Source organism: Medicago sativa, chromosome 5 (assembly GCF_051527215.1).
Source record: "Medicago sativa cultivar Bolivia chromosome 5, Bolivia_mono, whole genome shotgun sequence".
In the NCBI taxonomy this organism is placed as follows: Eukaryota; Viridiplantae; Streptophyta; class Magnoliopsida; order Fabales; family Fabaceae; genus Medicago; species Medicago sativa.
In genome coordinates, this window is record NC_140753.1 from 67725739 (window position 1) to 67735220 (window position 9482).

Here is a 9482-nt window from a genome sequence, read left to right on the forward strand (position 1 = left end):
ATTTGGTTTTAAGCCCAATTCCCATGTCTGTGCATATGCTGCTCTTTGCGCCCCCCATCTCTGCATGCTTCTTGCTAATTTCTGCTGTTCATACCCCCTGCATGTTCAAAAATCTTAAAAAAAATTCCAATTAACTCTCCATAGGTTCTTGATGATGTTCTTGATGTTTTTATGACATTTTTGCATGATAAATTTTGTTAAAAAATATATGTAGCTTTTTCCTTGTTTTTTGTTAGAATTAATCATTGTCTTGTCATTTTTAGTCCAAAAAACCCTTTAAAAAATTCCTAAAAAATTCATGTAGATTTCTTGATATTTTTGTAGCATTTTGTGATAATTTTCATATGTTAAAATTGGTCAAAAAACAAAGTATTAATTTTCTTGCTATTCTTGTCATATTTTAGGCTAAAAAATAAGTGAAACTTTTGCTTGATTTCAATCCAAATTGCTTGTTAAATTTTAGTGACCTATGCCACTTGATTTCATAAGGTTTTAGCTACTGTTTGTGTTTAATTTTGTTGCATAATTGTGAATTTTGGTAGGTTACTTAGCTTACAAGTCATTAAGTAGTTAAATAATGTAAATATGCTCCAAATTTGTTTTAAAATGTCAAGCAAATCATGTAGCCTTAATTCCCATTCCAAAGCTTGTTTCTAAACCTTCAAAATGTAATTGGAATGTGAGAATTATAAGTCACTTGGTTCTTGCATTTTATGAACAAATTTTAGCCATGTTTGCACTTATTTTCTACCTTTTACACTCTAATATTTCTCTTACTTCACTTCTTTGATATTTGCCTTATGCTACTAACCATTTTCCTTTCATATTTCATATTCACCATAAGCATCATCATTGCATCCCATTTTCATCTCTATTTTCTTTCTTGCAACTTAATTTGTACCAAAAGTTAGAATGTAAACACTTAGGAAATTTTGTAATATTCTTTCATGCTTTTAATTTCTTGGCAAAGAGGCCATAGAATGTATCTAGGGTGTGATGTAAAGGACAATGGACTCTAATAATGTACACCGACACAAGCACCGACACATGCACACACACCACTATATAGCTAGAATATGCATGTTTAGATGTATGCTTAGGATTGTATGTTTAGATGAATGCCTAGGACTTATACTTAGAAAAAACCAATTTTCCAAACAAATGTGAACAACTTCACTCAAACCTTTCCCAAATAAACCTTGGGATCCAATATCCCATTGTATTTTCTTTTCCATTTTCTTAATCAAATTTCAATGAAAATAATCAAACTTTGACTTCTTTTGCAATTCACTAATTCAACCTCACTATTTTCCAATCTCATGCCCTTGAGGCCTCCTTCTATTCTTCAAACTCCATTTTCAAACTTAAAATCAACCAACAAAAACAAAAAACATTTTTTGAGAGAGAACTACGGTGGATTTGATCCCTTAAACGGGTACGTAGGCAAGGAACAAAATTCCTTCAATTCAACTAAAATAAAAATCCAAAAACATTCTTCTCCCTCCAATTCTTCATTTAGTAACTCTTAGGTTCAATAACATCTTTCAAAATAGCATTTAAAAATAAAGCGCGCGCGTAGAAATTAAAGACGGTTCCTATAGGTTACTATAGTCGTTATGGGTGCCTAACACCTTCCCGTAGCGAAAACAACTCCCGGACCTCGATTCTCAAGGGTTTTGCTTACTTTTTCCCTTCCCAAGAAAAAATAAGATATCACCGGTTTAAAAGGTTCAAACGTAATCAATGTTTGACACCCGAAAACCAAGATAAAACATTTATGTCCATAAAGATTGATCTAGAGAAAGCTTATGATCGACTTAATTGGAACTTTATTGAGCAATGTTTGGAGGAGTGTAAGTTTCCGCCTAAGATTATTGAGTTTATTCTCCATTGTATTTCGTCTTCATCCTACAAGATCATATGGAATGGAGAGAAGACAAATAGTTTTAATCCTTCAAGAGGAATTAGGCAAGGGGACCCTTTGTCTCCTTATTTATTTGTGATTTGTATGGATAAACTTTCCCACATTATAGCTGACCAGGTAGAAGCAGAGTATTGGAAACCAATGCGTGTAGGCAGGTATGGTCCCCAAATTTCTCATCTTCTTTTTGCTGACGATCTTCTTCTTTTTGCAGAGGCTTCTATTGAGCAAGCTCATTGTGTTATGCATTGCCTTGATCTCTTCTGTCAAGCTTCAGGTCAAAAGATCAATAGTCGAAAAACTCAGATTTTTTTCTCTAAAAATATGGATAATCAGCTTCGTGATGATATCTTACTTCATACTGGTTTCTCCCATGTCAATAGTTTTGGTAGATACCTTGGGGCTAATTTGACAACTGGTAGATCCACTAGAGGGCATTTTAAGCACATTGTCCAGAAAATCCAAAATAAGCTCAGTGGGTGGAAACAACAATGTTCGAGTCTTGTAGGGAGAATTACTCTCTCTCAGTCTGTTATTAGTTCTATTCCGTATTATCATATGCAATACGCTAAGCTTCCCAAAACTATTTGTGATGAGATTGAGAAAATTCAATGTGGTTTCCTATAGGGGGACACATATTAGGGTCGTAAAGTACATTTGGTGAATTGGGATGTGTGTTGCCAGCCTAAATATGATGGTGGATTGGGGTTTAAGAGACCACATTGTATGAATGAGGCTTTCTTGATGAAGATGATATGGAATCTCATAAAAAATCCGGATGAGCTATGGTGCAGAGTTCTTATCAACAAGTATGGTAGAAATAATGATTTTATGGTTTCCTGCAACTCACAAGCTTATGATTCCCCCTATGGAAAGCATTGGTTGGAGTTTGGAATGATTTTCAATGCCATATTTTTTGGAAAATAGGGGATGGAAGACTTACAAATTTTTGGCTTGATAAGTGGGTCCCTAACAGGAGCGAGCTCCTACCATTTCTGTGCAGGATGTTTTGAATGCCGTGGGAGATTGGAACCTAGCTTTTTTACATGAAAATTTACCAACTAATATTGTGAACCAAGTGGTTGCTTTACCAACCCCAATTGATGCAGATGGGTGTGATGTTATGGGATGTGAAGGAACTAATACTCATTAGTTTACCATTAAAAGTGCTTATAGAATGCAACATGGAGATATTCATGCCTTGGAAGGAGATTGGAATTCTTTGTGGGAATGGAAAGGACCTCATCATATTCAAACTTTTATCTGGCTTGTGTAACGACCTAATTCTATTAAAGCAATAAAACATGCGAATATAGCAGATATTCAAGAATTAGACGCTACGTCTCACATAATCCAAAACTCAACATGCATATCTAGATAAAATATCTCAACAGTCTCAACGGATAAAATTCATATACAAAATCTCCGACAAAATATGCCATGGTCAACAATACATCATCAAAATAAAATTCTCCAAATCTCAACAACCAGTACATCTCAATAAATAAAATAAGTCCAACACAACTAAAAACACTGACACGACCTAATCAGAGCCCTAACTATAACTCCAAAATGATAGCGGAGGCTAACTCCAGCTATCCAAGCACTCACCGCAAGCGGACTACTCATGCACAACGTCTACCCATCCATAGCGGTCAAAACCACTGGAGGTTTACATTAATCATAATATCAATAATAATCAACTTGACATAAATAATTCAATTCAATTGTTTACTAATCAACATAAGCAATTAACCTCCACAATCACACAATATTACTATTTATCACAAGTATATGTATCCATCGCACATTCATCATTAACATTCTCCATACAACAACAACAATCAAGACACATGCCAACATGATATGCACATAGACTCGACGCATACATGCATGTGGTACCAAATCTCCTTTAGGTCGTCACCCATGATGCAACAAAAACATCATTATCAACGGCTATAGTCAACGGCAATATGGATATAACATCCGACACGACATATGATGCATGAACATATGACTCAATCCTCAATGCATATGTTCACAACGATTCAACGGCTATCATCGACGGCTATCATCAACAATTCAACTTTATCATAAAGTTCAACAAACTCCAATCAATACAACACATGATAACAACATCATATTCTTCACCTAACAATCATTCAAACATCATCTTACAATCAAATCAAACTATCCTTAGGGAATTTATAAAGCATTCGGCTCATAAAACCATTTTCCTCAAAGTTCGTCTCTAACTTCACCATTTTAAAATAATTGAAGCTTTTGAATCAAAACCAAGTAAACAAGATTCAATGCCTCAACTAAGTATACCTCTAGGCCACATATAAGTGCAGTAGAGCATACAATTACGTTTCACCGGCTAAACACGACGAAATCATGAAATTCCCAAAGTTTGTCTCTCTTTGTCATTTTTACAAAAGAATCCCATTTTCAAAGCAAAACATGTTAGAACTTGATGAAACCAATCACAACCATTTTTAGAAATCATATAAACGTTATACAACCTTAATCCTACTTCAATTTCCGGAGAAAACGAGTTTTTGGAAAATCGGCGCTCTTGGACCATTTTTCAAAAGTTTAAGTTCAATTCACAAATCAAGTCCAATTCAATTCATATGAAGTTCCAGTAGGATTAAATGTATAAACAGAGGTTAAACAAGTCAAAAGAAACATTTTAGAAAGCTTGGATTGGTCCCCAAGTGCACGAAACAAAAAATCAAAGGTGGCTGAACCTGTGCAGGTTCGCTTAAGCGAAGCCCTGTTCGCTTGAGCGAACTCAAGTCAGAACCAACATGTTGGTTCGCTTACGTGTTCGCTTAGCGTTCGCTTAAGCGAACCTTCATGGTTCTGAAGCAAAAATGTTACGGGTTCTACCCCTTTTCACCCCAAAATCCCAATTTTGATCATTCCAAAACCCAAAACTTAATCCCAAAGATGTTTATAGGTCATACATGTTTCAAAACACTTAAACATGCATAAGTTTTGAAATTGAAACATCAACACATCAAAAATTCATCAATTCACCAACACTTCTCATCTTCCAACAACAACAACAAATTTCATCATCAATTCACCAAATTCATGATACCCAATGCATCAATTCAACAACAACATATCTAACAACAACAATAACATTGGAACATGATTTCATCATCAATCTAGCAACCACACCATTATTCATCCTCAATTTCATACAAAAACCCATCATGTTCATAACTACCCATTTTAGCATACAAATTCAACAACAACACAATTATCATTCAATTCATGTGCATAATCATATCATCATAATTAAGCACGAATTTCTACAACTAAATTCAAATTAACCACTTAATGAAAGAATTAGGGTAGAATCTACAACTATTAATTATGATTAAAGTCTAACCCCCTTACCTTAATTCTTCAAAATCAACACCAAGGCTTCACTTTAGCTCCAATCCTAGCTCCAATCCTTGAAGCTTGACCTCCCTCTAGCTCTCTCTCTAGCTTTCATCTTCAACCCTTTTCTTCTCTTACTCTTTCTCTCTCTCTACCTCTTCTCTTAATAATGAAAAATGATGGTAAACCCTATTTTCCTCTAACACTAGAGTTTATATAGGTTCTACCTAATTGGGCTCAACTCACAACACCTTAATGGGCCTAACCCATTTCTATTCTAACCAAAAATGTTACTACTCACTTAACGCTAAATTGTAATACTAACAGTCACTTACCGGTAAATAAATAATTATTACACTCTCTCTAGCAACTTAGTAAAAGAACACTAATCTCAAAATTACCCTTACTCTCAAAATGATCAAAATACCCCTAAGTCCAAAATGACTAAAATACCCTTCTAACACCGAATTCTATAAATCGCAACCAAAAATACACACAGAGGCAATTAACCACATACGAGCACATACAAGAACCATAAAAGCAATTAAGTAAATAATAAAATAAATCTAGCGAAAAATCGGGTTGTTACAGCTTGCAGCTCATGAGCGCATCCTTACCAATTTTCGTAGAAGCAAGTGAGGAGTTGGCATATCTCCAATTTGTTCTAGATGTGGGACAGCAGATGAGACTACCATTCATGTGCTCCGGGATTGTGCCTATGCAACTCAGGTATGGCTCCGCCGAGTTCCATCTCATTTCATGACTGATTTCTTTACTTTTGATTGCAGGGACTGGATTTTCAACAACCTCGGCAAGCATGGCATATGTGCAACTACTAAGAAATGGAAGACAATTTTCATGACATCTTGTTGGTTCTTATGGACGTGGAGAAACAAAGCTATCTTTGAAAATGATTTTCACCTGCCAAACAACCCTGTCATGGTGATCCAAGACTTTACTAGACAGATAGACCTTTGTTCAACCCTTCCGCCTCATCACAGTCTTCAGCGGAAAGAGACGATCTACGTGGGTTGGGATAAACCCCCTGAAGGTTGGATAAAACGCAACAGTGATGGTGCTTGCAAAGGTGGCGGAGAAAATTCAGGGTGTGGTGGCCTTTTTCGCAGCTCAGATGGAAGATGGTTAAAAGGCTACATTAAAAAGGTTGGAGTGTGTGACGCGCTTCATGCTGAATTGTGGGGCATGTACCTTGGTTTGGATATGGCTTGGCGAGAACAGATTCCACAGCTCATTGTGGAAAGCGGCTCTAAAACTCTTATTGATATGGATACTGGTAGTTTTAACTTTAGTGGAGTCATTCCCACGTTGGTGCGGCGTATTCATAACCTTTTGGCTTTAGATTGGCATGTCCAGTTTTGTCATACTTGGAGGGAGGGTAATCCTTGTGCAGATTGGTTGGCGACCTTTAGCCTTTCTTTAGACTCTTTTGTTGTTACTAGATTGGAGTCTCCACCTAGTGAGCTCCATAGGTTTCTTTTTGATGATCTTTCTGGGACTTGTTTTCCTAGGCATGTTCAATTAGTTGTTTAGTTTTCTGCTGGGCCTTTGACCCTCTTTTGTACCCAAAAAAAAAAAAAAAACCAACCTGAAAGCAAAAACAAAAAGAAAAAACTATAAGTCCACCAAACTTGGCCATTACGTAATTGCATACATCATCTCCCCAAAAAAAGAATGGGGTAATAGTCACTTTGGTCCCTGAAATTGTAATGAGTAGTCAAAATAGTCCTTCAATGTATCAAAACTTCAAAGTAGTCCCTGATTGTGCATTTTGTTAGTCAAAATAGTCCTTAATGTTAAAATATTTCATTAATATTGTCAGATTAGTCCTCCAATACACTTACTTATTGTCATATTAGTCCTTATAAGCACATGTTTATTGTCATTTTAGTCCCTATGTGAAAAGAGTTATTGTGAACATTGAGAGATTATTTAAGTGTCAAGGACTATTTTGACTAACAGAATGCACAATCAGGGACTATTTTGAAATTTTGATACAATGAAGGATTAAAATGACTAATCATTACATATTCAGGGACTAAAGTGACTATTACCCCAAAAAAGAATAGTTGCATCTAAAATAATATTAGTAACAAACTTTCTAACGCATCTTTTAATACGGTCTTGTTTGCTGGTTAAAATTTATATTAATGTACCAAATTTATATGAAATTTACATCTGGTAGAATTTATATGGATTTTAACAAATAAAATGTGTGATAAACTTCATATATTTTTTCACAGTTGAGGAGCACGAGCACCCAACTTGGCCATCAAGTGATTCATTTCAAGTCAATGAATACATTACGTAGTACTAGATTCAGGAGATTGATTTCTCACCTAGAGTTTTGGCTTTCACACTATTTTTGTTCAACTGTCATAGTTTTCTCGTTTGCTGAGTACAAAAAACGAAATCGACTCTCTTTCTTCTTAAGAGGGTCTTTGATGTACTAAAGAGTAAGTACACAACACAATGCAACAAAAGGTAGAATAACATCCTATAAACTTTAATGTTGTTAAATAATTTTTGGTCTTATACGATATTTGATGAACAAAATGTTATTTTGATATTTTAGATAATTTGTGGGATAAAAAGTTTTGTTGTGGGATAAAATGTTATTCTGGACGTATTAGATTTTTAAACAGGAGATTAAAAAAATAACGTATTCACAAGTAAATTAATTTGAGCCAAATTATAATTGAATAGAGCTATATAAATTGGAATATAAAATACAGGATGTACAATAAAACAAAATTGATCTAAGATGGGGCAATTTGACAATTTTCCATAACAAATCTTTGCCCCTAAACTCCAACCATTTCCATTGTCATGCATGTAACATAATAATGACAATGACATTTTGTTGCATATGATCTTGCTGGGTTTTGGTATCTTGTCTTCGAGCTACTCAAGTATGTGGAGGAAATGAATATTGCGTAATTTCTTAAGTGAAGACATTCTCAATGACAAAAGCAATAACAGAAATTAATTAATATACCTTTCAACGAACCCTAAAGCTAAAGCATGCAAAACCTTCAAAGCTTACTTGCACTTCACTAGCACATATATCACATCCCCTACGTCACAAATTATAACCAACATTCTCTTATATTAAAATCATGAAACTTGAAACTCATATCACCAAAATTTACATCCATCACATTTCTCATATCAATGAACACCTTGAAATCCATTCATGTGTCCTCACAAACCAATCAAATACAAGCCCCCACAAATTATTTTTCTATGCAAATATTAGATTCATCAATTCAAAATCTTATAAAATCATGGAAGAGAAGGCAAAGATGGTTGTTTCTTTTTACCACATCAAACCAACAAGATTTATTGAATAATAGAGCATCATGGCGTATTCATTTGGCAAATTTTCTAGAATCAACAATGATTCGTGTGTTATCAATTTTATTGCTCACTATAGACCTCATCATCACAACTCTTGAACTATCTTCCTCTCTAGTTTCATGTGAACAAAAAATAAACATAGTAGAAGAATTATGTTTCCATTGGATTGGAATTGGTATTTTGAGTATTATTTCATTGAAGATAATTGCTTTATTAGTAGGGTTAGGGTCTTCATTTTTCAAGCATCCAGGATATGTTGTGGATGGTATTGTGGCTATTGGAGCATTGATTATGGAAGTGTTTTTGGAGAAGAGAGGTGGTGAGTTTATGGCGTGTGATTAGAGTTGTGGAGAGTGTGTTTGAGTTGAGTGATGAAGCTATTGAAGCTCAAATTGAAGGGATAGTTTGTCAATTTGAGGCACTTAAAGATGAGAATATTAGGCTCTTGGGGATTATAAATGAAAAGGACATGATAATTGAAAAGCTCAAGGAAGAATTAGATAAGTGTATGAGTGGAGAGTTTTTAGGCTATGCTAAAACTAGTATTATTTGAGTTTGTGATCTCCGGTTAGTCAACATGGATTTTAAGTAGACTAAACTTAATGTGGATTTTTTTTTTTTTTTTTATCATGATAGATTAAATATAATGAAGAATAATCCTTATTATTTTAGGGATTTTAAAAACATTTATTAAAATGTAAGGACTATTTTTTAAAGTCACACAAAATGTAGGACCAAAATCATATTTAACCTAACAATAATTGAGACTCACTAACCGTCACAC

General features: G+C 34.6%; 1 pseudogene; it reads left to right on the plus strand.

Moving 5' to 3' along the window:
• The first annotated feature begins 8477 nt into the window (after positions 1-8477).
• LOC146924300 (uncharacterized) lies at positions 8478-9388 on the plus strand (annotated as a pseudogene).
• The last annotated feature ends 94 nt before the right edge of the window (positions 9389-9482 follow it).